Raw genomic sequence first — 27,305 nt, 5'->3', positions numbered from 1 at the left:
GTTTGCACTGAATTGAAGAGCTGGTGTTGAGGCAGTTAATTAGAGAATGATGCTGATTATACAGGAATCCATTAGTCGAGAGGAGCCTCTCTGTGTTTCATAGATGTCATAAATCTGAAGCTGGATAATCAATTGGCTTACCAAACGACAGGATGTGCATCCGCAACTATGTACAGAATGAAAAGAGCCTTTGAGGTTAAAGTTTTCTTATGACCTTCGAACAATCTCTAATGTTCGCTGGCGACTGCAGAGTTGCAAAAGGAAATATGTCATCAGGAATCGCAACTGATTTTCGTCCCTTAGCTGCTGAGAAAGTATAATTATGATCATTCCACTAGAGCTCTAAATTTAATTAAATGTTTCATGGAAAGACTTCCGTTCATTGTGACAATGTCGTACATTCTGTAGAGTGAATGCTTGACCTTCTCTTCAATATTCTCTTCATATGTATCAAAAAATATTTTATTGTATATTTCTATCTAAGGTAGACTGCAATATTGCAGTGCTAATAACAAATAAAAAAATGCTATATATATTTCAACATCCTAACATATTCCATAAAACAGCGATATGTTTGCTTGATATATTCTTCAACACCTAACTTGACTGAGCAAGTCAGTATTACTAAGGTAGATTCACATCAACCGTGCATCTAATGTCTAGGCCTGTCCCTTACGACGCTCCTGATTGGTTGTTGATAAGTCAGTCACAGGGCTGGAAACTCTCAGTCTCTGGGGAGAGTTCATATATGTAGGAGGGATTTATGCTCCACCTCTCATGAAGATACGTCTTTCAAAAGTATCCCTCAGGAGATGGGGAAGCATACATCCGCCTATATGAACTCTCGAGAGAGACTGAGACGAGTTTCCAGCACTGTGGTTGGCTTATCAACAGCCAATCAAGAGCGTCGTAAGGGACCGGCCTAGACATCAGATGCACGGTTGATGTGAATCTACTATAGGAGTGATTTTATTTGACACACTACTTGAATAAGAAAAACAGGGTTTTATTGATTTATAATTGTAATCTTTAACGCCCTACTTGACTGAGAAAAAATGCCGCATTTGACTAATATAATTTTTAACACTGAACTTGATCTAGTGAACCAGTGATACGTGGATTGAGATTATTCTTAAATAAACTGTCTCTCACTGATTTTAAATATTCATTGATACCCATTTCTTTACCAACATACCTGTTTCAGCGACCATGACAAATACATAATTTTCACCTCTCTCTCTCTCTCTCTCTCTCTCTCTCTCTCTCTCTCTCTCTCTCTCTCTCTCTCTCTCTCTCTCTCTCTCCCCTTGTTTGCATAACGCTCTTCGAATCTCTGGGATTTTTGAGTCTTTACACTCCCTTCCATATTTGGTATATTTACACACTCTCTCTCTCTCTCTCTCTCTCTCTCTCTCTCTCTCTCTCTCTCTCTAAATAGTGGGAATAAATATAAAACCTATTATTGTTCAAATGCATGAAATGTAGTAAAAGTGGTATACAAGAGAAAATGAAAAAAGAGTAAGAGAAGAGAAGAAACAAGCAAATTTAATGTTGCATTTCTAAAAAATAAAATCAGGAAAAGGCTCGAAAGCGCTTGTTAGACTTCTACTCCAAAAAGATCCTATAAAGGATGCCAGATGATCCTCACCTCGTGATATTCCCGAAAATATCTTACTCGTGTATTTTGGAACCGGGGTTAGAAAGAGTTCACCGAGCGTCCTTGGTCTCAACTTTTATTCAAACATTCAGTTACAGCGTTCATCATTATTATTAAATTTTGCCTATCGACCTATGCATGCAGGAACCCTGTCGCTATAAAAGTATAATTATAATTATCAATTCTATCCCATGATAATTCCAACGACGTATTAGTTATGTCTTCATATATACATTTGAGGAGGAATTAAAGGAACAATGAGACTTTCAAAAACACAATTCTCTCGTTGATATGAGAAAACATTCACAAGGAACAAACCCGATAAGTTGAGTTGAATATAGAATTTAGGCCAAAGGCCAAGCACTGGGACCTATTGGGTCATTCCGCGCTGAAATCGAAATGGACAGCATAAGGTTCGAAAGGTGTAACAGGAGGAAAACCTCAGAGCATTCGCACTATGAATTATCAAGTGTTAGGAGAAGAAGGGAAGTAAGATGAAGAAAGAGAACATGAAAGGAGGTGTAGTAAAATGAACGTAAGTGGTTGCAGCTAGGGGGGGCCTAAGGAAGGCACGCTGCAAAGAACCTTAAGTATTGCTTACAGTTCACCGCATGAGGTCCACTGACAGCGCTAACCCCCCCCCCCCCCCCCCCCCCCCCCCCCACCATAGGACATGAACTTGACAAAAGAGATGCCACAGAACTGAAGGAGAAAAGATGACGCAAAGCAACGCAATAACAGGTAGAAATAAGCCAATAAATAGATAAATAATTGCTTCCATATAGATCCTAAAAACCTCATGAAAACAACTATTTCTATACATTGCAACAATTCACTTCTATCCACTTTTAAGAAATTTTTTTATATAAAGTCAAATGTCAAAAACATGATGATATTCTGTCCTATTGCCTCTGTTTTCCTTGTTATCATTAACAGGCCTTCTATTCAGTTAGGAAATTTTCAGCTGTAACGCCAATTAATAACACCAATCAATTAGTCTTTCTCGCTCTTATTTAGATCTTACATACACAAGAAGGAGCCATTTATGACTATGATAGAAAAAAACCATAGTATGCGAATGAACACAAATAACCAAATCAATAAGACAGAAATAGTTGGAAGGTATAAAAAAATCTCTTTTTCAATACTTTTAGAATTGGCTTTTATTAAAGCATGAAAATCAACCTCTGAGTAAAATGAACAAATTATTCTCGCTACTAAACCACTACTGCTGAAGCAGCCTCACTACTGTAGGTAAAGCATGTAGTTGCTATATAGCCTGATGGCCACTGACTGACCACCTGGAACCCTCTACTGGATTGTTAAGATGACCCATTTTATTTCTCCTCGAGGAGAAACTACAACCTGGAATTGTAGGAGCACAGGCCACAACAGAACAAAAATTCATTGTTAATATAAAGCAACTCAGTCTACAAGAGCACCATTGTCACTCATTTAGTACACTTAAGTGCAACGCCCAGATAGATCGCATCTGGTGAAGGTACAATAAAACAAGTATCTCCTCTTTCTTTCTCTTATGAAATTTGTTAAAATCTCGAGGGACTTTTCGTGGAAGAAAAAGAGAAATTCGCGAAAACTGTTGACTTATTTTTCTCGACAATCACCAGTTAAAAGGTGAAATAATTTGCAGATAAAAAAAAAAAAGATATAATTACCGGGAAACGATCCTTGCCATATAGTACACAGTTGCAGATATGCATCCAGCTTTGGCGAGCAGGTTAAGTGTTCAGCTTAAGAAATATAACGTCAATTCAACGCAATGTGGCTTCTCTCGTCTAATGGGTTCCTGTATGGTCAGCATCCTTCACCATCTAAATTACTTTAATACCATCTCTTGGTTCACTGCCAACGAACACTTACCCAACTGACGACTAACCGTTGGCAATGGCTTTAGTGGTATGAATTTTATTACGATAAATTTCTTAAATGTTAGCGATGGAATCGACTTTGGATTTGTGGCTAAACTCCGCCTTTCTTGTTTCCTCCGGACGTTTTATCGAGATTCTGACAAGAGATATAGTTAGCAACATTGAAGAATTGTAAGAAGGTAGTTTAGACCATCAAAATTCATGAAGTAATCTGGTCATGTCACTTTTTAATTATCATAAATTAAACAGACGTTCATTTATTTAATCGAAGTAAAACGTAAATATTCACAGAACAACAAGGGTTATATGCAGCACTGACACTTAAAAAAAAAAAAAATCGTCCGTAACTTTAAGGCAAAGGGGTAACAGAGATAAGATAAAGGAGTATAATACCCAAAATCAGTGAAAAACACAAGAATTACGATAACTACGCATAGATATGGCATAAAGAAAGGGGCAATTCCATAAGAGAAAGGACGGGCACAAAGAAACCATTTTTCTGTCCCAGAAGACACTTCTTTTGAGTCGTTCAAAGGCCTGAATGCATGAGAGAATCCGCCCTGGGCCAATTCATTGTTTTGTCACTCGAGTTGAAATAGCTTCGGATTCCATCTCAGGTGACGCTTCCTTCAACGTATCGTTCGTAGAGGGTCACATAGAAAAGAGAAGCCAAAGACACTAAAATGTACTTTTATTTATGCCTAATTTCCATGTTTTATCTGGAAGGTCTTTCTTCGGGCCTTCTTTGTTCCACCAAAAGGATATGTTTTCAGAATATAGAGACACGAGTATTTTCAAGACTAACTTAGAAAGCTTCAACACAAATACGCTTGATTTTTTTATTTCTTTAATTTTCTATGTTGACATTAGGGGACGTCTAATCTGCCAATATCTTGCTCCTGCAAGAGAGCATTTTTATCAACTTAACTGTGCCAACTACATTGAGAAAGTAAAAAAACATGTTAAACAAGCTTAAGAAAGTAGGTATCATTACACCTGACTTCAATGGAGAAGGGAATAGGGCGGTATTCAACCTATCTGATTATAATTTAACCAAATGAGAGGACTTTTTTTTATCTATGGGCCTGGATTTTCGCTTGCCTGTTGACTTACCTTCCTGTTACGAATAATTTCTACCATTTGAAATTTTTTCAACTAAAACACTTCTCTGAATTCTTAAACCTTTCCAAATTTCAGAAAGACATATCTAAATTAGTCCAAACTAATAATAACAAAACGAAACTAAGTGGACATCATTACGTAACAAACAGGACCTTGCTACCCATAATAAACTCAAGATAAATCGGCAATATCGTATATATACTAAACCTGATGAAGGCAAGAGAACTGTCATAATGAATGTAACGGATTATAACAGGAATGAAAACAGTTCTAAAAGATGCTACGAAGTTGAGGAAACTGGGTGACATCGACCAAGACAAACTAATTTTCAGAAACGAGGACAGAATAAACCGGTTCTCCAAAACTTTATAAGATAATAAAACGATAGGCCAAACAACCAACGAAAATCTATATGTACAAGGTTCCTCATTGTGTGTTATGTATGGCGTACCAAAAATACACAAGGGTTGGTATCCCTTTGAGATCCATCCTATCATCCTACACTACAGGAAGTTATAAAGTAACCAGGACCCTGACCTAACCATGACAAGCTTCGATATTGAAGCACTGTTCCCTAATATGCCTAGGGGGAGAAAACTCAATGCTTATGGATATTTTTTTTATAATTTTAAATTAAAATACAATATCCTCACACTTATAAATAACCTCACTCCTACAAAATGCTATAAAATCTAAAATAGAGCTGGAAATTATTCCATGAAATAAAATTGAGTGATTTTTCAACACCATCTGTAATCCATCAGACGTATTACTTAAATAGGTATTTACACTGTCAGTAACTTTTTTCACCAACCTTGTGCAGTTTATTCAGCACAGACACAAAGATATTACGTCAAAGTATCTAACATGCATAATTGGTAGTTTTTACCCACCCCCCCAAGTAGTTTTTACCCCCTAAGACAATCTTACACCACCATTTTCCCAGCAGTGCGTGAGAGTCACTTGTGTGAACCCTAGACCTATCAATGGCGTCCGAAGACACAGAAGTTGCTCTTATTGATGCAATCTTTAGTATGGAAAGTAATACGAATGAAGGTACATTAAAAAGAATTACAGGGGTTGCAGCTAGGGGCCGATGGATCGCTTATGGAACTAATCCCCTGCAAAGTCTAAGTCCAACTATGGTTCACACTAGTTTATTTACTTGATTAGGACGATTTCGTCCCCCATTCCACATCTTGAAACAGTTTTTCTCAAGTCTTAATCTTAAAAGAAATCTCTAGGTACCTACTTCACTCAGGACGACCCAGATCAGTTCTTGCCTTTAGTTGCTAGGCGAATTTCTGTACTTCTCCATATTTATATAAACTCACCATCTGGTATGGACGGCAATCCCTCATGTATGCTTAGAAAGTTCGTTTATAAAATCACAACTAAGTACAAGTCAAAACCGCTGTAATCAACCCTTAATACCATTTAACTAACGTTAATTCTTTAAGTTTTATTTAAATTTCATGGGTCAACAGCATTTTACTCAAACTGAAAAAGGCTTTTAAAAACGTAATCCATTTTTGACGACTTTTAAGGGAAACTTCAAAATCACTACCATCAAACCCATGACAGCATGAAAAGGTGCACACATTCAGATATACAAACGCAATTTACATAGGAAACAAAACATTTTTCGGGGAAAATTAAATCCTGAAAGCCAATTAATTTTCATGAAATCACAAGTTTGTCTAGGAAATCGTTCACAAATCTACGGCTTGTGCAGTAGCCTTGAAACTCCAGAGAAATCCTTATTACCGCACGTAACAGGCATACAAATGCCGTTGATGTAGGATAAAAAGATATCTGCTATTGTAGAATGTGATTCAGCGTCTGTCCATTTATCGACTCCACCAGATACTCGTCAATCTGCAACGCAAGACAAAGCATCAGACAAGGAAAGGAGTTCTGTGCAAGACGTCAACCCTAAGATCAACCTGAAAATTACAGAAAAAATACATTCTTCCTTAACATCATTAAGCACGTAAAAAGCTACTTCTTAAAATCTGTCAAAATTATTATAAGAACAATATTTTAATTAAGTTTCTAATAACATCCAAGAAAAATCAAATCTGGAAGGTGAACCTTTACTCGCCAAAACCTAAATACTAAAAAGTGCTAGACCTAACATGTTTGTTTGGGTTTAAGTTAGAAGTGCAAGCCCCACTCCTTGGCATACGGCCAATTGCCGTATGTCAAGAAGTGGCTCCTCCCCACATCAGGGGCTCCGCCCTTGAAGGGGGAGGATTAGCTTGCAAAGAGATTTTGAGAAGAAACAGAAGTTATAAGATACTCACCATTTACAATGGTCTAGTTACCATTCACCTCGTGGGGTTGTAGTCTTCAAACTCGTCTGGTTGCTGTAGACTCATTCTGTCCTTGGTAATTCTAAAGCCAGCATTCTGCGGTACAGTAGACTATGGCAGTTGACGTTTTCCTATGTTATTTTACCTGCTGAACAAGAATTTAAAGTAATATTACTTCGGTCGACTGTAATTAAACCTTAATTTACCTCTGAAGACTACATGACAGTACAAGGGGTACGATGTACCACTACAGAGTTCAAAGGTAAATAACAGATTAGTTACAGTCGACCGGATAAATATACCCTAAACTCTTGTAAAGTAAGCAAAATAACATATGAAAACGTCAATTGCCATAGTCTACTTCGACTGAACAATCTTCGAAATGTTGGTTCGGGGCCATGAAACGTAAACAAACCGCCATATTTGAATGCTGGTAGGGGGTGTGTGATACGTCACTAACAGGGAGCTTCAAGTCCGGTAAAGGGGTTGGGGGGAGGGGGGGTACCGAAAGAGGAAGGCAGAGGTACGAGTTGGTAAAGCCCACGCTGGGATATGGCGGTAAATAATTCCCAATAAATATCACCGACATCAAAAGCACTACACCTTTGGAACACTAAAACACAATATAACAAAGTACATAAAGATTAGGAACCTTACCTTAAAGGGGTGGAGGATAGAGTACCCCTCGTCTTGGGTCGTCGTGGAAGTGGATTTTAAAGTACGCCACTGCCGTGATCTTGACAGTATATTACCAACCTTTCATACTGCCCCGGGTAATGGGCTGAAATGTCCTTATAACTAACGAAACAGTTAACACATGTACGGGGCAGAGTCGAGTTAGTAACGAGGCCCGGAGGAGGTGGAGGTGCCTGGGAGTGCTTCCGCCATTAGGCTGGTTAATAAGCGAAGTGAGACCAAAGACACTGGCAAGTTTGTCAGGAGGGGGGGGGGGGTGTGTGTGTATGGCTGGAGACCACGAAACAGTAGGGAGGATGGGTGGGGGGTAAATATTCACGTTTGTAAAAAAAAAAAAAAAAAAAAAAAAAAAAAAAAAACAAAAAAAAAAAAAAAAAAAAAAAAAACACGAACACTGTATTGTAATGGGTGGACAATATAGGAAATGAGGGGAGTCCTGTTTGGGGGTAATCGAACTTGACAAAATGTTGAATGAAATCGAACAAACATAGCTTCTTTTATGTTTATGAAACCAAAGTTATCTTGTATTATTATTAAAGTAAAAAATATTGCAATGAAACCTTACAGTAGGGGCACATATTTTACATAAGAGCTAATAATCCATACATACATGAAAATATATATATATCTATACAGGGTTTTTTACATCTTGTATTTACACATCTGGTACTTAAGTATATTATTCAAGTACAAGTCTAAGACCATTTTAGTGAATAATGAATAGAATATTATCAAGTTTCAAGGATCAGAGTGGCCAGTTCAGGGGGTGATTGAACATAACAAGAAATGTTGAGGACAATTGTAAAAATTGTGTAACCTAACCAGTGGGCTCCCCCCATCCCCATAGCCCCCCTTAAAGGAAGGCAATCTTAGAAGTGTAACATATAGGTTAGTTATAGTAACCAAAACCAACCTAACCTACCCTAACCTAGTAGAATGTGTTACCTGACTGCGGGGCTCGGCCCCCCATAACCCCCCTGAAAGAGAGATAATCTTAACAGCGTAACATATAGGTTAGGATCGTAACCTAACCAACCTAACCTAAACCTAGGTAGAACATGTTGCCTGACTGGGGCTCCCCCTTAAAGGAAGGTAATCTTAGAAGTGTAACATATAGGTTAGGATCGTAACCTAACCAACCTAACCTAACCTAACCTAGTAGAACATGTTGCCTGACTCCCTTTAAAGAAAGGCAATCTTAGAAGTGTAACATATAGGTTAGGATCGTAACCTAACCAACCTAACCTAACCTAACCTAACCTAGTAGAACATGTTGCCTGACCGGGGGCGTACCCCCCCTTAAAGGAAGGTAATCTTAGAAGTGTAACATATAGGTTAGGATCATAACCTAACCAACCTAAACCTAACCTAACCTAGTAGAACATGTTGCCTGACCGGGGGGCCACTTTAAGAAAGGTAATCTTAGAAGTGTCACATATAGGTTAGGATCGTAACCTAACAAACCTAACCTAACCTAAACTAGTAAAACATGTTGCCTGACCCGGGGGGCCCGAGCCCCCCCCCCCCACTACCCCTCCTTAAAGGAAGGTAATCTTAGAAGTGTAACATAGAGGTTAGGATCATAACCTAACCAACCTAACCTAATAGAACGGAGAAGAAGAAGAACCCGAATGTAAACAAGACGTCGTCAACAACGCTCTTGATTTTGGGCTTATTTTTGTGGAATTAAGCTACTTTTATTGGTTTTCAATAGGACTGACGTATGTACAACATGGCCTGAAGTGATTGTATACTTGATATGTACTAAGATAGTGCTTTAATATTGATGTAGCCTAGATCTAATAAAACATCATTTGTCCTACGCATCGGGCACAGAAACTTATTTGCCCTGAGGCTATGCTCAGGCGCAGGCGCACTGGGAAATACCGTTTTCTTTGATCATGGTGTTTTGTTCGCCTACATTAAAGGAGGAAAGACTCCGCTGGACTGTGTTTTACATGTTATCCTGAATATATTTAGTATGTAGAGTTATTTTTGAGGAACTAAAGATTGAATATGATGACTTGATTGGATTCCAGCTTTTGTCAAATAATAAGGTAGTGATTAAGTTTGAGAATACTGTGGTATTTGATGAATTTATTGAAAAGTTCGACGGTAAAACGTTAGATATCGGACAGGGACAAAGTGTAAAGATTCTGAACTTCAGTAGTTTATTCACTTATGTTTCAATTCGTCGTGCTCCATTTGACATGGACAATGATATGATTGAGAATGTGTTATCAAAATACGGAAAAGTGCATGAAATTCGCAATAATAAACACAGGCTTGGAAAAGGAGAAGGGCTTTTAAATGGGATCAGGACCGCTAAAATGGAAATAAAGAAGAACATCCCGTCATCTATTACCGTTTTTGGATACACTCTCATTTTCTTATACAATGGCCAAAAGAGAACCTGTTATATATGTGGAAATGATGCCACATAGCTGCCGATTGTGATGTAAATGCAAGGATCAATGTAGATAACGAAGTGGAATTTCCTCCAATGACAGGGAAAAAGAATGTGGATAATGAAGGAGATAATAACGAAAAGAATCATGAGAACACTGACAATGGTAAGGACAACATAGATCAATGCAAAGGAAAAATTAATCAAGAAACGGTGAATACAGGTAATTTGGAAATTCATGAACAACTCGAAGGTAATACAAAGCTAAGCGAAACAACCACGACTACAGATTGTTTGGAAAGCAATAAGGGAAATAGGAAGGAATGAGAATAAAACTGGAGAGAATGACCGACTGGATGATCAAACAAGTGACGAGGATGTGATAAAACCTGGCCCACTAGGAATCTCCCGACAGAGTACTTCACCGTTTGAAATCTCTGATTCCTTGGATTATTTATTCTTGAACTCTCCGAACAAAACAAAGAAAAATATTTCTTCTGAAGAAGGACTGATGGAAGTAGTTGTGACAGCGGACATTCACAAGGAAATGGAAGAGGACATTCATGTGGAAGAGGAAGAGAGTCAAGCGACTGGTTGCGAATCAATTGAAGACATATTTACGGAAACGGATGACGACGATAACCAGAACGAAACTAGAAGCCGATTGGAAGACAGCAGCAAGACATGGAATGTAAAAGTGCAGGATCCTGGGAAGATAACTCTTACTAAAGCTCCCGAAAAAAACGAAAAGAGGAAAGAAAGGGTAATGATAGGAATAAATGGCATACCAAGAAAAAGCGTGTAAAAGAATAATGTCATGGTTTTTCCTGTTTTATTTTTTTTTTTTATTTTTACACTTTAATTTTTCGCACTTCATAATGGCATTGTCATAGCTAGCTTGAATATAAATGGTTTAAATGATATCAAGAAACAAATGAGAATTGTCAATATTGTTAAGTATTTTAAAATTGATATTTTATTATTACAGGAACATAATGTTAAAGATATAAAAAGACTGGAGTATCTAACAGATAACTTTGATGTAGGTTTTAATCCTACTCATCTCTCTAAAGGAGGAACCATAATATGTACCACAAAGTACAAGAAAATTGACATACTGAGTAGAGAAATGGATTCTGAGGGCAGGTTTTTAGGTATGAGATACTGTATAATGAGAGAGAGTTTAATGTTGTTAATATTTATGCCCTTCTGGTACGGCAAGATGTAAAGGGAAGAATTTTTCAAAACTAAACTATTGTTTTATCTGAGACATAATAATGAAAATCTTATCTTGGGAGGAGATTTCAATTGTATTGAATCACCGAAAGACTGTAGTAATGGGAATAATGCTTTGGTAAGTAAATCATTGAAAGACCTTGTTAGAGATTTAAGGCTAAAAGATGTATCTGGTGGCACGGGTAGTAGCCCTGGCTATACCTATGTGAGAAATAACTACGGTTCAAGAATTGATAGGATTTACACAAAAAAGTGTGAGAATGAAATTCAACGAGTAAGCAATATCCCAGTAAGCTTTTCAGATCATAATATGGTTGTTTTAGAAATAAAACTTAAAAAAGTGAAAATAGGGAAGGGTTTTGGAAACTTAATACTGAGCTTTTAAATGTGAATGGTATAGCAGAAGATTTTATTTCATTTTGGAATCGATTGAAATCTAAAAAGCTTAACTTCAGTAACATTGCTTTATGGTGGGAATGGGTTAAACAAGAATGTAAATTGTTTTTCTTGAAAGTTGCAAAGAGATTAGCCCAGGAAAGGTATGGTCTGTTGAATTTGTTACAGCATAGACTGCGACAACTGTACGAGGAGAGCTATGTAGCAAATGTGAAATATAAAGAAATTGAGGCTGTAAAGAAAAATATAAACAATATTCAAAATGAAATGTGTGAAGGAATAAAGATAAGAGCAAAAATTGATGACCTTGTTAAAGGAGAAAAATTGTCTTCGTATCTACTAAATAGAGAAAAAAACAATAAAGCCTCAAAACTTATATGTAAGATTAAAAGTGGAGATGGTCACACCGTGGAAAATACAGATGCTATAATGTTATATATAAAAGAATATTATGAAAAATTATATGAAAAGTCAGTTGTGGATGGAAATATGCAATATTACTTTCTTTCATTTTGTAATAATATACTTGATGATGATGACAAAGACATTTTGAAAGGTGATTTTACTGAACTAGAAGTTTATAATGCGATAAAATCAATGAATAATAAAAAGACCCCTGGAGTAGATGGAATTCCAATTGAATTCTATAAAAAATTTTGGAAAATAATTAAAAAAGATTTTTTAGAGGTTCTAAAATATATTAAAGAAAAGTGTGAATTAACAGATTCCCAATATAGTGGTATCATCAAATTAATACCAAAGAAGGGAGATTTGGAGGAAATAGATAATTGGAGACCAATTTCACTGCTGAATGTAGATTACAAGATAATAGCCAAAGTGTTAGCCAATAGGTTGAAATCTGTTATGACTAAAATTACATCAGTAGAACAGTACTGTGGAGTTCAGAATAGGTCAATTGTAAATTGTAATAGTACAGTTAGAGATATAATTTTTAATGCTTCACAAAATAATATGAAACTTGCTATAATGAACCTGGATTGGTTTAAGGCCTTCGATAGAGTAAATATTGAATTTATAATTAAAATATTAAAGAAATTTGGATTTCCTAGTGAATTTATTTGTTGGTTAAGTATTTTATATAAAAGATGTAAGAGTTGTATTTGTGTAAATGGAATATTTAGCCCCTATTTCCAGATTAAAAGATCTGTTCGTCAGGGATGTCCATTGTCTATGTTACTATTTGTAATTTTTCAGGAGCCATTGTATCTAGCAATTAAGAGTAATAAGAATATTAAAGGTCTGAAGCTTCCTAACGATAAAAATGTGTGCTTACAAGGATATGCTGATGACTCCTCTATTATTGTGTCAACAGACAAGTCGATTTGTGAAGCAGGAAAGATAATAACACACTTCGAATTAGCAACTGGTGCTAAACTGAATAAGGAAAAATCTTCAATAATGGGTATTGGATTGTGGAAAGGAAGAAATGTCTGGCCTGTGAAGTGGTTGAAGACTGTAGAATGTACTAAAATATTAGGAATATATTATCATAATAATTTTGAGACAATTCAGGAGAAAAATTGGACTGACGTTATTAGGAAAATAGAAATATCAGTAGGTATGTTGAGCAAGAGAAAATTATCCATTTTTCAAAAAAGAAAGCTGTTTATAATCAACACTAAGATTTGTTCAAAAGTGTGGTATGTAGCCCATACGTTGCCACTAATGAAGAAGGAGGCTCAAAAGATAAATTCATGTATCTTCAGGTATTTGTGGAAAGGGATGTATCAGCCAGTTAGCAGAAACACTTTATGTTTGCCAAGAAATAGAGGAGGGGTAGGAATAATAAATGTATTTTATAAAGCCAAATCTATTTTAACTTCTACTGTCTTGAAAGATCTGAATAATGACATAGGCTTATGTAAATATTATTGTAGAATTAGGTTAAGTTACTTAATAGACATTGATTACCCTAAGGAGGTTTCCTACAATACCCCAAAATTCTATTCAGTAGTAATCGACGTTATTAGAGAAATATGTAATTGTAGGAAATTTCCTATTATGGTGTAAGTAAGAATATTTAAATGTACCTATGTAAAGATGTTAAGGCAAGAGTTGAGGATAACTATCCTCTTCTCGATTGGGCAAGTATTTGGGAAAATGTAAATCATCACTTTATTGGAGTAAGTGAAAGAGAATTTCTGTACAAATATATCCATGAATCTCTACCAACGAATGATAGACTGTTTATGCTTAAGATAAAAGAGAGTAATAATTGTAATAGATGTGATAATATAGAATACATATTGCCATAGATTCTATTTTTGCAAGTTTTATAAAACCAGTAGTAAAGATTTTTTGTTCAGAAAATGTTGAGTGATATATGTAGGATAGAGGGTGTGAATATACTTAAGATCCTAATGTTAGATTTCTCAAGTAAAAATGAAAAAATATATAACACGTATATTATGCTAACTACAGGGTACATTAATTATTCAATTTGGATAGGGAGACAGTCAAATTTGATATAAATGAAATATGTCAGTCTATAAAAAGTAAATTTAGTTATGATAGGTATTTGATGAAAATCCTTCTTAAAGAAAAAATTGATTTATTTTTTACTGATAAGTACCTCAACTGTGTATTTTAAAGTTTATGAAAAATAGATAGGAATTGGTTTGATGTGTTGTGATTATTTTGAGATTTTTTGTAAATTTGTGTACATAAATTACATATATAGGCATATGTATTATTGTAAATGTACTTGATATGATTTTTAAATAAAAAAGAAAAAAAAAAAAAAAAAAAAAAAAATAGAACAAGAAATTGTTATGGTCAGACCGCACATAAAGGTGAATATAGAAAAAAGAAGGGAGAAAAAATGCATGTGTGAATTGGAATGTCTGTAAAATGAAAAGATGTCATACCAATTTCACGAAAAATTTAATACCATCAATTTAAAAAAAATGTAATACATTAACTTCACGTCATTGACAGAAAGGTCTCGAAACGCCCTAAAACCGCCTTCTAGTCCCACCCCTCAGGAGACTTTCAGTGGCTGCCTCAATTGTAAGTAATATTGTAAGATATATAAGGCAACATTATGAAGTGAGAACAAGTCAGTGCACACATTAAACAATACTATGATAAACGTAACAGAAATAAAAGTTTGAAATAATATTACACAATTACAAAACAAATGAGGAAAAGGAATATATGTAACAATGCATGGATCCTCCCTAAAAGTCTCCTATCGCAATGTAGGGTTAATAATGCATCATGATTGGTTAAATACATGTAACCCGCTACAAAACCCCCCATCATTTATCTCCTTAGGAACTTTGTGTCTGAACTAAAGCTCCCTTATATCTCGGCGCATGCGCAGTAGGATTGGCACATGCGTAGTAGGATTCGGCGTCGTACTAGCAGTAGCAATAAGTGGATTTTGGCTATGTAACGGCTCCATTATTGGTTTATTTATTGCTTTATTTAAGCTTGTATTTCGTGTTTCAAATGTCATAAATAAAAGGAAATTGCACAATAACACTAACAAAACCTTCCCCCAAGTGTTTTAACCCCACCCAAAACCCCGCATTTCCCATCGATCCCCTTTACTGTAGGATCCAGTTGAACTGAATAATTCGCCCAAGTGTTTTACCCCACTCAGAACCCCGCATTCCCATCGGTTTCCCTTACTGTAGGATAGAGTTCAAAGGTAAATTACACGTTAATTACAGCCGGCCGAAAAAATATCTTAAATTCTTGTTCAGGAGGTAAAACTGTATACAAAAACGTCAACTGGCGTAGCCTAGTTCGCCGCGGGAATAAGGGCTTAGATCTACCCTGTCCTTCACCTCACTGCACCTGAAAGATTAAGAAGAATTAAGACCAAAAAAGTTCAAGAAACATGAGAGTTACAACAACAGGACAGAGAGCATAGACGTTATCACATCCGACAAAATAAACGGGTGTGTATTTTAAAGCAAAACGGCCAAATATACAAATGTAGCTTTGAAAAATCACAAAGTCACTCGCCCAAAAATCCGCTAACGAACCCCGACGACCATCCAAACTATATGGACATCCCATCGTCGCTGAAGTGAAGTACACGATTCAAAATGCCGAGAAAAGTAGTAACTTGAAGACTAATAAAACTCCACGAGATAACCAGCAAAGCCCCAACGTCACCTCACTACAGCTCAACGGTGCCCCAAGCCCTCAACTGTTTAGCTCCTAGACTGCCCTTTCCGTCGAAAGCAGCGATCCCAGATAAGGAGACTAAACAAGGACAAAGGCCTATCACCTTCAAACTACCAGTTACCAGAAAACAGCTCACAAACTGACCTATGGTTTGACTGATAATGCATATCGTTTTCATTTGTTCCTTTCTGTACAAGTAATGATCAGCGGTATAGTAAACGGAACAATACCTAGTAGATATTTATGGTGCTCCTTATATCATAAAAGACTGGCGTAGTATGCTTAGTCTCTCTCTCTCTCTCTCTCTCTCTCTCTCTCTCTCTCTCTCTCTCTCTCTCTCTCTCTCTCTCTTTGACGTAGTATGCTTACTTACTCTTTTTTTTAAAAGAAAATATACATTAACAATCCATACATTTTGAAATATTGTATAAACATCAGAATACATTTTTATAAATTCATAATACTGTATATACAATCAGAATATGTTTATAATAAATAAAATTAGAAATTAAAGTAAATTCGCTACATTAAGATTTTTACTATTCGTCTAGGTATGCGTTTAAATTACAAACATATTGACTCGTTCAATACTTTTTTAACAGAAGTTTAAATCCAGTTTTATTTATATTGAAAGTATTGGCCATTCTAATTTTTATCCATTCAAGTAATTCCGGGTCATTACTTATAAATCCTAAGTATCTCCCATCCATATCCCTGCTATAAAAACAGATATTAGGACCACTGCCGTACTTTCATCCTCTTTTCGAATCGGCATCAAAATCTAACTTTAAAAATCCTTAACCTGTTACCTGTTCTCAGTTTACAACATTTATTCAGTGAATCAAAAGGCCAGGTCAACAAATTTTCTTAATTGAGGGACAAAAATATACTAAATGCATATTAGTTTCTATGCAATCCACAACAACAATCTTTTTTCAAATTCTGTTTTTATCGTAGCTTAATCCACCATTGGTCAACACTCCGTTTACATATTTAATTAGGAGCCGGGGGGAAAGATGAATATTCAACACCCCAAAGATCGGGGTAAACTTGAGGTCACCGGCCAATTCGAGAGAAAAACACATCAGTGGAAAGAGGATGATACGATAATGTAAGAAAAATTTTTTTTTAGAAAATATTCCTTACCTTAGTCCTTACGCTTTAGGCTGTCAGACCCCCATTACGAATCATTTGCTTTTGAATCTGACTTTTAAGGTTTTCTTTAAAATTAGTTTTTCAACTCAATGTTCGTTTTTTTTTCCAGTGGCGTAGGAGTAACATGTAGATGTAGCTTCATAATTTATCTCAATAATGAATTCTTTCACCAGGGAGCTAGAATTACATTTTTGGTTACTAGAGAAACACACAGTCGGGCAGACAAGAGGATTAAAGATAGCAGGATACAGAAGCCAACAGATAAATATCTCAGCGTATATTTAAACTTCCCAAACCTCAGAGGGAAGAGACCGCCAACTTTAATCTACCCGTTTCTTTTTGGATTTTAGAGTTTTCCTTTGTTTTGAAATACGCAAAAATCTAAATCTATGCACAGGCGACTGATGTTTGAGAATGAATATCCGAGAAATTTTGGTGGTCTGAAAGATACACGAATAAACAGAGGTTAATGGAGGTTAGGGTCCACTGAACTCAGTCTGTTATTGGCATTGCTTATGACAGCTACCGACGAGCTAATGCATTTTCGATGTTGGGCAAGAATGTTATCCCTTGCAGGGTCTTGAGTTGCATCCAATATCGTCGAAAAGTAAAATTATTATTATTATTATTATTATTATTATTATTATTATTATTATATTATTATTATTATTATTATTATTATCATTATTATTATCATTATTATTATCATTATTATTATTATTATTATTATTATTATTATTATTATTATTATTATTATTATTATTTTGATTCATCACAGTCCTCCAATTCGACTGGGTGTATTTATAGTGTGGGGTTCCGGGTTACATCTTTCCTCCTTAGGAGTCCCATCACTTTTCTCACTATGTGCGCTGTTTCTAGGAGGTGGAATCGTGCCTAGTGTTCCTATGATTATGGGTAAAACAAATTTCCATTGGCAATATCCCATATCCTCTTTATTTATGTTTTTGAGGCCTTGCTACTTATTATTATTATTATTATTATTATATTATTATTATTATTATTATTATTATTATTATTATTATTATTATTATTATTATTATTATTAGCGCATATGTTTATTTCAAGCTCCTAGATACTCCACACTACTTCATTCCAGGAAGTCTTTCGAGGCGTCCTTCTATTCATTGTCAAAATTTTGTTGACTACTTTCTTCGTCTTTAACAAAATCGTCAACCTTTGTCGCTTCCTTCGTGTGGTTTAAAGGCTCAGTTTTACAAAAAAAACAAATTTGTCATTTATTTCACAACAATAACACAACGTAGGTTTGTATGAAAAATTAAACTCTAAGTAAACTGAGCGAGTTATTTTCGCAATCTACTCAAAATGTAAATATCCTCACCACCTTCTGACACTCAGACATGGTTATTTGTTGGCCTCTTGGCCTGTGCTTGACCCTAGGAGGTGACTAACCCTGATCAGAATTCTGTACTGGGCCATTAAGGTAACATTTTTACCATCTGCATGAGAAAAAGAGACCTGGTTTTGCAGCATTGCAGGCTTGCTGCTCCAAAAGCAAAACTCAAAGTGACGTGAGGCCAGCTCATTGCTGTTCTGTCGCAATGACGATGCCTTGAGGTGCTCACTAATGGAAAAAGAGGCGGGTACTCTCTAAGTGGTAAATTTAAAATAATAAAAAAGATAAAACACTTGTCTTCAGTAGCTCCATTTTCGTTCTGCATGAACTTTATGAAAGGCAATTTCCCAGAAGTGAAAAAGTAGTCGAAAATGTAAATAAAACATCAAATGCTGACTTAAATAAGATTTTGTTTGCGAAATATATCTTACCAATAATGATAAAGATGACAAGCAGTTAAAGCAAAATGAAAGCAGAGATTTTGACGACTATCGCTAAAGATATCTGGTGTCGCAGGGTATTATGAATGTAAATTTATTTAGCATCAAAACTTAGCGATACCAAGAAATAATTAACTGTCAATAAGGGAAGTTAATATAGACAAAGGAGATGATAACTATTTATGTGTCATCGTTGACGAGTTGGTCAAATATAAACTAGAGCTGAAAGGGGTATGAGTAACAAAGAAAGGGGGAAATGTTATGGAGGAACCCTTATTAACCTTGCACAGACTAACGCGACTCGTCACCCTCGCTTCCAAACTTCCATTATTATTCCAAACTTGTTCATGTTATCCTAATCCTAATTAGCGTTATTCGAATGATGGGAGCGAAGTATATATATATATTATATATATAATATATATATATATATATATATATATATATATATATATATATATATATTATATATATAATATATATATATATATATATATATATAAGGTTTACTGCAAGTTTCAGTCTCATAGAAAACGGACATTTAAAGACAGGGTCGTGATTGGTCTAAGTAAAATTTCATTGTGACATCTTGCCTTAGAGGTAGAGAATCTATTTATTCCTTTCATTCAGAGAGGTCGAAAGGTCGAAAGATACATAAGGGGACTATTTTTCCAGGTTGTGTTAATCCATCATCCCTCTTCCTCTCACGAATCCATACTGCTGTTTCCCGATCTTTACAATCTCTCTTAATCTCTCATCCAGTACTTTCTCTAAAACTTTCAATCCATGCTCAGAGACGGAGAAATTATTATTATTATGATTATTATTATTATTATTATTATTATTATTATTATTATTATTATTATTATTATTATTATTATTATTATTATATTATTATTATTATTATTATTTATTATTATTTCAATAATTGAAAACTATTCACATGAATCAAGCACACAGGGGCCTCTGACTTCAAAATGTAAGGCAAATGGAAAGTAATAATCAAACATCAATCTGAATAAAATACTTATTGAAAAAGAAACCCACAAAATTACTGAATATAACGTGTTTACTTATAAGCAATTACATTTTATTTTACTCAACACTCGAGTACTTTCAGGCCCTATCTGTGGCCCTTTTTCAAGAGATGTGTAGGTTGTCAGCCTGGGGCAAGGCCCAGCAGTCCTTAGGCTGACAACCTACACATCTCTTGAATAAGGGCCACAAATAGGGCCCGAAAGTACTCGAGTGCTGAGTAAAATGAAATGTAAATACTTATAAGTAAACACGTTATACACAGTGATTTTGTGGGTTTCTTTTTCAATCTTCAGAAAAAAAAACTGAAAGAAGTCTTTGTTTGGTTTAAAATCCCTATTTTTATCATATTTTGGTCCTTGGATTTTATGAGCTCTCAAAAACACGTGTGCTGCCGCACGTCGCTTTGCCAAGATTAGAAATGATAAATGGTTGAATTTATCGGGAGCATAAATACTTTTGAAGAAGGATCCTCCTTCGCAAACGAAAAAAAAAGAAAAAAAATCAAACCTCGGCCCCCAGTGAGTTGATATATCCCTGACCATAATCGTCCCAAGATCTGATGAGCTGAAAGACACCGGAAAAAGAAACTCGAGATGAAGAGCAAAACCGAAAATCGTGGATAAGCAGAGAAAAGAGAGGATATGTGGGGAGATGAAAACTTTGTAAGTATTATATTTGTTTGTCTCTCTTCCTGGAAATGTGGAAGAGAGACAGAGAGAGACAGACATAGACAGACAGACAGACAGAGAGACAGAGAGACAGACAGACACACAGAGAATTACTTTAACAAGGTGAAAGGCCTATGGGTTCCGTGTAAGTAGAATCCGTTTGCCAGCTAAGTAGACAGAAACCAAAGCAAAAGAATAAAATTTAAAAAATGACAAAGAAGTAACCCTGACCGAAAGGATACTGCAAAGAGCCTTCAGTGCCGACTACAGTGCGCCATTTAAAGCCGACTGAGTCCCTTCCGTTTAGATGGATGTACTACAGATGGTGGATATTATAATACTAATTATAAATGTTATTATTGTTATTTTTAGTATTATTAAAAAATTTTCCCATCTTGTATGGAGGATAATGCACGGGAGGTATTCCTTACCAGCAGTTGAAATCGAATTATTATTATAATTATTGTTATTATTCTGAAAGTAAACGGTCTTTGAAACATGTTTTATTAAAGATAATTGCTACATCAGCTGCATTAATGTTATATAGGTTCTTCTCTATTTTTCAAATTATGGTTTTCTTAACGTTGCTTAAACTGGTGAGCAACGCACAGGAGGTTGGCATGTCGATTTATTACAGCGCCTGGGGAATTAGTTAAACTTTCGGTGTATAGCCCGTAGGGTTTCTCTATCGGAATGTAAATTTTTTATTTTGAATATCATTTGGTGTCTGCCACGACATTTTTTCTGGGACTGAGGCGGAGGTAGGTGATGGAATAAGGCTGTATGCTTTTTGTTGTTGCTTTTGATAAAGCTGACCTTATGCCAGCACGGGCTCTGGCTCATAGAGCAGCCCGCAAGTCATTATTGGAATTTTAGGTGAGATAAAGTGATGCCAGCGAGATGGTATTGGTGAAATGAAAGGTTAACAGGCAAGGTTACACACATCTTTGAACCCTAAGGCACTCATCAATAGGAGAGAAAGAGCGATAGTAGCGAGTACTAGCGAGACGGAGATAACCAGCAGAGAAAAATGAATATTAATCGTGGAAGAGATGGATGACGTAGGATAATAATAATAATAATAATAATAATAATAATTCTTTATTTCCAATATTTACATTGGGTATTCATAAAATATAAAGCTACAATTAGTAAAATCATCTTACAAATAGTTAAAATATTTGTTATTTTAGACATACAAAAATTGTTTTAGGAATCAACAATTCGGCTAAAACTTTGTAATTAAAATAATTCATCAGTAATAAAAGAATATCATAAAATTAGAAAGCATTTACTTAAAATATAGTGAGTAAAAATTACTCTTCCCGAATATTGAAGTACATTGTCATAGACCACATAAGTTGTGTTAAAAAAAGTCATTGTACAAATAGTATAAATAGTACAGAGTAATCAAATAAGCATACTAGATTATAAGGAAATCTTAATTGTGAAATAAAAGCCATCTTATCCATAAGTATTATCTAAAATAATTCCAACATCTATAAAAGTACAGTAGTGCCTTCAAAGCACTTTTAATAAGACAATTAAGCATAACGTTCTTACATTAATCGGAACCATTTAAAGTTAGTTTCTTTAAGTGTACATTAAAAGCAGCGAGAGAGGATTTTTTGTTTAATTGTGCCTGGTACTTTATTGTATAATGCTGGCCTCGAATACTAAACTGGCGGGAGCCTATCTCTGTTTTCGCCCTTTCTACATACAGATTTTCCTGCTGTCGAGTAGAAACCCCATTAACTGCTTATACTGTTGGAAAATCATATAACCATTCAGGAGTTATTTTACGTATTGTTTTGAATACCAAATTACAGACATCTATGGTATATTTGTCTTTATCTTTAACCATTCTAATTTTTTGAGGTAAGGGATATGTGGTCATGTTTTTTTACATTACCAAATAGCCACTCGGGCGGCAAAGTTTTGAAGTTTTTGAACCCTTTTCATTTGTGTAGAGCCAGTTACTCCCCAAATTCTTAAACAGTAGTTGATTATACTCATAGCCAGCGATGAACAACAACTATTTACGCGTAGAAGAATCAAATGAGTCTTTTACTCTATTTAAAATAATTAAAGTACCCATCACTTTCTTATAAATTTCATCTATATGCATTTCAAACGTCATATATCTGTCAAAATAAACCCCTAGATTTTTTACAGCTTTCATGGGTTTAATCATATTTCCATTAAAATCTATTTGACATTGTCTCCAATTTCTGATATATATTGTCGGGAACCTATAAAATGAATTGTGTTTTTTCTCATTAAGAAGCAAACCATTAGTTAAGAAGTAGTATTTGGCCTTCTTTAGTATGTATTCTGCCCTATGAATTAGTTCGTCTATTTCATTTACAAATCCTTCAATTAAGATCTGGGTGTCGTCGGCATATGGATGACGAAACAGCCGGGTGGTAGTGATTTTACCAGATCATTGACATAAATTACAAAGAGTATTGGGCCAAGAATAGAGCCCTGGGGTACACCAAACTCTACAGTTTTTTGGGAAGACACAATTTGACCCCCCATTCTAACTGACTGGGATCTGTTATGTAGGTAACTCATAAACCAGAGTGGATCTATACTCAGTGATGCACATTTATCAATAAAATTATTATGATTCATTCGCTGTCGAAGGCTTTTGAGAGGTCAAGTAAAAGGAGTAGTGAGACTTTCTTATTATCCATGTTATTATAAATCTTATCTGATATTTTTAATAGAGCCGTTTCAGTTGATAATTTTGGTCTGAAGCCGTGTTGACTTGTGAGATTAGACATTTGTCTCTAGAAAATCAGTTAATTGAATAGCAATTATTTTTTTCCAGAACTTTAGATAATATCGGTAGCAAAGATATAGGACGATAATTGGAGACGTCTTCCATATCACCACTCTTAAAAAACAGGAATATTACGTGGGGATTTTTCCCATAAACCCCGGATACTGTTTAGTGGCTATGGATGTGTTAATTATAACTGTAAGGTAAAATGCGATAATATATAACCCATCCCTAATGAAACGCAACTAATCCCGTCAGATCCAAAGGCATTTGTGCTTTTAAGATTTTTTATAATTAAGATGACAGTATTACAATCAACAGGAGTAGGTTTAAAACTATCTATTCTCTAACTGGAATATTACGTACTGTTTCAGTAGAGATATTACATTTCCTAATTTCCTCTTGGGTTTTTCGAAAGTTTTTTCCCGGATTCAGCGAAAAAATCATTGAATTTTTCAGCCTTAGAGTGTACATTAGTTACTGCTGGCAATAGCATAGAGCCTCCTATCTGTTTGTTGTCCATTAAATAGCATATTTTTTGTTATTTTCCAAGTAGCAGAAACATTGCCTTTAGCTTTCTGATATTCGCTTTTGTAATAACTGCTTACGGCCTCCCCCCCCGCTAACTTTGAATTTACTCTCTTCTTCAGGTCTTTATGTTTTTCTCTCAAGGAGATGTTAAAAGTTTGATTTTTTAATCACTTTCAATCTGTCTCTTTCTTTCATGTCTCGCTTTATTTCATCTGTTATCCACGGCGCAGGGGGACGAACGATTTCTTTCGTTACAACCGGAGTCACAAATGTTTAGACACGATGTAAGACGTCGTTTAAAGTTCCAACCTTTGGTTGTTACATGTCAGTATTTTAAAATAACCATTTAATATATTTACGTTATTCGTGAGGAGATCACAAAGGAAAGTCTGGAGAATAATTTTGCAAACATCTAAAAGTTTTTTAAAATAGGTTTCTTTTTTGGCTTACGAATATTCAGATGAGTTAAGATTGTCTCGTGATCTGCCACCAAGCTTGGTATAATGCAATATTTATTATCATATGTTTAGCATTTGTTATTACGAGATCAATTAAAGACGCTGATGTAGGAGTAATTCTAGTAGGTTTGTTTACTATCTGATCGAAATTTAGTTTTTTAATTAGTTTAGACATTTTATTCTCGGTCTTTAGCAGATCATCATTAAAATCCCCATAGATAAATATATGCTTATTTCGTAAAATAATTTCTTTAAAAATATCGGAGATATAATCAAAAGAGGTTACCGGTGCTTTGGGATGGCGATAGACGCAAATCCTACAATAACAGACGGAAACTTGCGATATTTAATCGAGATCCACTTGTCTTCTACACCCTCACATTTTCGATCGTTTAAACTTCATTTCGGCGTGACCTTCAAATAGTTTTCTGACAAAATATACATCCCCGCCCCTTCCACCCCGACCTTGATCCTGACGGTAGACATCATACAGGGGAATAGTTTATAAATGCGTCACTTATATTAGTGTATAACCATGTTTCGCTAACACATAGAATATCAATGTTTTGTTCGTTTAACATAAGTTCTATTTCAAGTTTATGACTCAACAAGGATTGGGCATTAATATGGACTACCGTTAACATATCACTGAATCTAGGAGAAGTCTTCCTGTCGGCACCATCTTCCTGGCCAAGATCCTAGTAGTTGGGGTTTTGTTCGCATAATCTACTTTTGTGACCAAATTCATAACATATGTTACATCTTAGTTTATGATCAAATCTGCAGTTCGATTGTTGGTGATTGAATTCACCGCAGTTATAGCAGCCATATCTATTACCTCTAGTATGAGATGATTACTAATAGTTGCCAATTTTGTTATTTCTATAAGTATAGCCTGAGCCATTACTATCATTATTATATCTAGAACACGTTTGAGAATTGGCATATCCCACTCGAGAGAGGTTCTCGTTCCTAAAGTACTTGTTTTTATTTTGTTGGGGCCTGTTATATTTCTTCCCCTTTTCACTCGATTCGCCAACAATTCTGTTACTCACATCTTCCATAGTATTAGGTCTGAGAATATTGTTAAAACTACATAAATTTGATTTGACAGCTTTCAGCTGGAACAAACAAAGTTATCTAAGCATACAGAGGAAATAGCATCTAACAATCTTAATAGCACCTACTCTATTAAGAATCAATATCATTTATCATTTTGCATCGTAACAGTTAATATCTAGATCGCCAGTTCCTAGCTTGAAGAATTTTTGTGTTTAATCAACGTAACTCCATTTTTATTACACCATTCTTCCATTTGGTATTATATTCGGTTATTCTTTCAGGTAAATCATTTGTTTTCATTGATGGTACAAGCTCACAGACCTTTACCTCTATTTCTTGATTTTCTCTTTGAGTTCAAGCAATAACGGTGCCCAGATTGTCGATAATTCCCTCCACTGAATATCCTCGACGAGTAGATCTTGAGTTCCACAATAAATGACGCATTCGTTAGGTGAATGTTCCAGCTTTTCCAATACCCAAGATTTTTAGTAGGTCCATATTTGCTTCTGGTAGGGTTCTTACCATGAAACTATCTTGAAGGTCACTAGACTTAACTTCCTTTAGACAAGAATCTCCAATAAGTAATACATTTTTCCCACTTAATGGAGGAGTAATGGCTTCAGAGGGACGTGATCCGTACTTATTTTGAAGGCTTTCTTGAGATGTCTGATTTTTTCTTCAGCAAGGAATAATTTAGTTTGTAGTTCTCCTATTATTCTCTCCTTATCGGCTAAAGAGTTATTTATAACATAGAAATTAGTCTTCTGTCTCTCTAACAAAAGTTTCAAACCTTTGATATAACTGTGCCGGGTTTGATATCTGTGATTCACGGTCTCTTTCTTGACTGGGAGCATGCGATGGATGATTCTCTCCAATATTTTTATAATGCTCCATTAGTTTGTATTTATCATAAGGCATTTTTTTATTCGTCCAAATACCCTCTTAGTCCTAGTTGACTGCAGTGCTTTTGTAGTTCGCTTTTTGTGTATCTGGCAAGTGTTTGCCGTGAAGGACTGTTCAGTGACGATAAAAGAGGATTGCCTCTCTCTCTGCTTCCTCTCCTCATTTCTTCTCCTACTTCATTACCAATGTCTGGATACATATTTCAATTTCTTATTTAAGTATTTATTTTTTTGTAAGATGAACACTATAATAACTTCAGTATTTTAAGATATCAAGAAAACGATATTCGGTATTCGAGAAAAGAAACATCCAACCATTTTTAGAATCTTGACGTCATAAGGTGTTTACTGCGCATGCGCGGCAAAGGAAAAATTTGTGCAGGGGTCTCTTACTCAGATTTAACAGTTTTGAATTGCTATATTAACTATGTTCACATTAGGTGTAAGTAAACACTATCCACTATCATTGTCACTGCACATTCAATTCAAGAATTAAGCACCATTCTATGACCAGCCACCATTATAACCACGAAAAATATCCATTTAAAGAGGAGCTCTTCAAACCGTGACCATACAGAGAGAGAGAGAAGAGAGAGAGAGGAAGATTAATCAGTTTGAGAGAATGTTGGTAAACGTCAGGATCGGCTGGGGTTGGTGGTGGACCATTTTAGAGGATGAGAAGGTTGTTTTTTAAGGAAATGCAAAAGGGGAAGGGGACAGATTCTGAAAGAGAAGGGGATTAAAGATAATTCCTCCACGGATGATTCAGGGTATTATCAGATGATCCAGAATTTGGGAGGGACATTATGGACAGATCTGGCAAGGCCCCGGTCATTCACAAGTCGCCCATCGACGAGCCGAATGCCAAGTTCCTACCTTGGCGGTGGGCAGGCCAAATGCACAGATATCCTAATCTTAATCTTTGCATTTGGACAGTTCTTGAACCTTCGACGAAAGCCTTCCTGACATTGTATTCTTCTTGCTGCTGGTAATAATGCTACTGCTTGGC

General features: G+C 35.4%; 1 long non-coding RNA gene across 1 annotated transcript; it reads right to left on the bottom strand.

Annotated features, from left to right (window-relative positions):
* Window positions 1-6,195: 6,195 nt before the first annotated feature.
* On the bottom strand, window positions 6,196-7,058 carry LOC135206560 (uncharacterized). Its single transcript, XR_010312786.1, has 2 exons — window positions 6,975-7,058; window positions 6,196-6,546 (listed from the first exon to the last, which is right to left on the bottom strand). It is a non-coding gene; the product is annotated as an uncharacterized LOC135206560 (long non-coding RNA).
* Window positions 7,059-27,305: the final 20,247 nt, after the last annotated feature.

The sequence above is a fragment of the Macrobrachium nipponense genome, chromosome 31 (genome assembly GCF_015104395.2).
Source record: "Macrobrachium nipponense isolate FS-2020 chromosome 31, ASM1510439v2, whole genome shotgun sequence".
NCBI classification, from domain to species: Eukaryota; Metazoa; Arthropoda; class Malacostraca; order Decapoda; family Palaemonidae; genus Macrobrachium; species Macrobrachium nipponense.
The sequence above is the reverse complement of the archived record's forward strand: the minus strand, read 5'-3'. Positions and strand labels throughout refer to the sequence as shown.